Consider the following 3,720-nt stretch of genomic DNA (forward strand, 5'->3'; position numbering starts at 1 on the left):
TCCCTGGTGGTCTAGTGGTTAGGATTCGGCGCTCTCACCGCCGCGGCCCGGGTTCGATTCCCGGTCAGGGAAACGGCCCTTCCTTGGAGCCCAGTGTGTGGGCCATGAGGAACAGGCAATGGGAAATGGGGTGCATCCCATTGTATCTATTTCTCATAACTGCAATCCCTTCTTACCAAAATTTATGACTTAAACCGTCTTTATATCCAACATACAGATTTATATATTCTCATTAACTACTGTCCCTGAACAGATAGATAGTATTCTCCCATTCCATGGGCTTCCACCACTCCCCCAAATCTTTATAAGACCAGGCCGTGACTTAGGCCACAGCTGGCAAGATGGGTGCTCAGCACAGGAGAAGCAGCGTGTTCAAGTGTTGGGTGCCAAGACCAGCTTCCTTTGGGTCCAGTTGCCCGGTTCCTTGTGAAGCTCACTCTGCATGGGCTCAGGTCGCTCCTGCTACATTACTTCTTACAACATACATCACAGGTTATTTCTCCCCCAAGGTTAAATTTCCTTGAGGCACACACTGGATCTCCCCATCTTTCTGCATTCGCCACCAAGTACACTCAGGTCCTTGAGCGAAGACAATCCCACGAATGGATTTGACTTTTCTCAAGGGAGGAGCAACCCACACCACCTTCCCCAGCCACTTCCCTATGTGCATGCACTTGTGCTGGTTTTGGCTGGGATAGAGTTAATTTTCTTCACAGTAGCTAGTATGGGGCTATGTTTCAGATTTGTGCTGAAAACAGTGTTGATAATGCAGGGGTGTTTTGGTTATTGCTGAGCAGTGCTTACACAGCATCAAGGTATTTTCTGCTCCTCAGACTACCCCCCGCCCCACCAGCGAGGAGGCTGGGGGTGCACAAGCAGTTGGGAGGGGACACAGCTGGCACAGCTGACCCCAAGTGACCAAAGGGATAGTCCATGTCATACGATGTCATGTTCAGCACTACAAAGCTGGGGGAAGAAGAAGGAAGGGGAGGAGTCTGAGGAGCAGACTTATGCATGGACCTGACCATGGAGGCCATCACACAGGTCACCCATGAATGTGAAACATGTGCTGCAATCAAGCAAGCCACATGAGTAAAGTCTCCCTGGAATAGAGGACAGTGGCTGGGTTTTTGATATGGTGAGGCCTGGCAAATTGACTATATTGGACCACTGTCCAAACACACCAAGGCAAGCACTGCATACTCAACGTGGTGGAAGCAACTACTGTATGGCTAGAAACATAACCTGTAAACCGTGCCACTGCCCAAAACACCATCTTAGGCCTTGAAAGGCAAATTTGTGTGACATGGTACCCAGAAAGAATTGAGTCAGACAGTGGGACTCTTTTACAAAATAAACTCCTAACCTCCTGGGCCAAGAAACATGACATTGACTAGGTGTATCACATCATGCATAAGCCTCTGGAAAAACTAAGAGATATAAAGATATAATGGACTCTTAAAGACTATGTTGAAAGCATTGGGCAATGGGGCATGGAAGCACTAGAATATAAATTTAGCAAAAGCCACTTCGCTGGTGTCCTGGGTTCAGCTGGGATAGAGTTAATTTTTACAGGAACCTGGGAGGTGGGGGGGCATAGCCATGGCAGCTGACCTGAACTAGCCAAGGAGCTATTCCATACCATGTGACATCATGCCCAGTATATAAATGGGGAGCGGGCTGGGGGGAGGGCTCTGGACTTTCGGTGGGGGAAGTGGCGGAGCATCGGGTTCCGGGTGGTCAGCAGTTCCACTGTGCATCACTTTTTTTTTGTATATTCTTTCATTAGTACCGTTGTTGTTGTAACTTCTCTTTTTTTTGTGTTGTCCCAGTAAGCTGCCCTTATCTCAACCCTCAAGGTTCCATTTTTTTTTTTTCCTTTTCTCTTCTCCATCTCCTCCCTATCCCACCGGAGGGGGGGCGGGAGGAGTGAGCGAGCGGCTGCATGGTCCTTTGTTACCGGCTGGGCTGAAACCACGACAGCTGGTTAACAGCGGAGGATCTGCTAACCATCCTGGTCCTGTCCAAACATAAATTCTACATACTGTGGGAGGAGATACAGTCCCTGTAGTGCTGCCATGGTTTAACCGCAGACGGCAGCTAAGCACCACACAGCCACTCACTCGCTCCCCCACCAATGGGATGGGGGAGAGAATCGGAAGCATAAAAGTGAGAAAACCCGTGGGTTGAGATAAAGACAGTTTAATAGGTAAAGCAAAAGCCACACACGCAATCAAAGCAAAACAAGGAATTCATTCACCACCTCCCATGGGCAGACAGGTGTTCAGCCATCTCCAGGAAAGCAGGGCTCCATCATGTGTAACAGTTACTTGGGAAGATGAACGCCATCACTGCAAACATCCTCCCCTTCCTTCTTCTTCCCCCAGCTTTGTAGTGCTGAACATGACATCGTATGACATGGACTATCCCTTTGGTCACTTGGGGTCAGCTGTGCCAGCTGTGTCCCCTCCCAACTGCTTGTGCACCCCCAGCCTCCTCGCTGGTGGGGCGGGGGGTAGTCTGAGGAGCAGAAAATACCTTGATGCTGTGTAAGCACTGCTCAGCAATAACCAAAACACCCCTGCATTATCAACACTGTTTTCAGCACAAATCTGAAACATAGCCCCATACTAGCTACTGTGAAGAAAATTAACTCTATCCCAGCCAAAACCAGCACAAGTGCATGCACATAGGGAAGTGGCTGGGGAAGGTGGTGTGGGTTGCTCCTCCCTTGAGAAAAGTCAAATCCATTCGTGGGATTGTCTTCGCTCAAGGACCTGAGTGTACTTGGTGGCGAATGCAGAAAGATGGGGAGATCCAGTGTGTGCCTCAAGGAAATTTAACCTTGGGGGAGAAATAACCTGTGATGTATGTTGTAAGAAGTAATGTAGCAGGAGCGACCTGAGCCCATGCAGAGTGAGCTTCACAAGGAACCGGGCAACTGGACCCAAAGGAAGCTGGTCTTGGCACCCAACACTTGAACACGCTGCTTCTCCTGTGCTGAGCACCCATCTTGCCAGCTGTGGCCTTGCCAGCTGTGGCCTAAGTCACGGCCTGGTCTTATAAAGATTTGGGGGAGTGGTGGAAGCCCATGGAATGGGAGAATACTATCTATCTGTTCAGGGACAGTAGTTAATGAGAATATATAAATCTGTATGTTGGATATAAAGACGGTTTAAGTCATAAATTTTGGTAAGAAGGGATTGCAGTTATGAGAAATAGATACAATGGGATGCACCCCATTTCCCATTGCCTGTTCCTCATGGCCCACACACTGGGCTCCAAGGAAGGGCCGTTTCCCTGACCGGGAATCGAACCCGGGCCGCGGCGGTGAGAGCGCCGAATCCTAACCACTAGACCACCAGGGAACACGAAGATTTGGTTAAAATAGATTAGATTAGATTAGATTAGATTAGATCGGATCGGATTGGATTGGATCGGATCAGGTTAGATCAGAATACTGGTTTATCAGTCGCTCAGGGAGAGATTGATCTCCCCTAAGCTTAGCTACCTAAAATTGGTCTAATTTAGGAGTTTGAGTTCCCTCAGTGGTCCCTGGAGAGAGAAAGGGAATTCTTCCCACCCTTCTAAAGTACATATGTTCAGATGGTATGAGTCTCCCACGCAAGTTCCCTGTTTCTCTACCAACTACTGTCTATGTGACCAGGTTAGACTAGTTACCTAGTCTAGTTTAAATGCCCAGAGGTACATTAAATTAAT

General features: G+C 48.6%; 2 non-coding genes across 2 annotated transcripts; one reads left to right on the forward strand and one right to left on the reverse strand.

The window, feature by feature from the left end:
- On the forward strand, positions 1-72 carry TRNAE-CUC (transfer RNA glutamic acid (anticodon CUC)). Its single transcript has one exon. It is a non-coding gene; the product is annotated as a tRNA-Glu (tRNA).
- A 3,224-nt stretch (positions 73-3,296) lies between these two features.
- On the reverse strand, positions 3,297-3,368 carry TRNAE-CUC (transfer RNA glutamic acid (anticodon CUC)). Its single transcript has one exon. It is a non-coding gene; the product is annotated as a tRNA-Glu (tRNA).
- Between the last annotated feature and the right edge of the window lie 352 nt (positions 3,369-3,720).

Source organism: Harpia harpyja, chromosome 15 (assembly GCF_026419915.1).
Source record: "Harpia harpyja isolate bHarHar1 chromosome 15, bHarHar1 primary haplotype, whole genome shotgun sequence".
Classification (NCBI taxonomy): Eukaryota; Metazoa; Chordata; class Aves; order Accipitriformes; family Accipitridae; genus Harpia; species Harpia harpyja.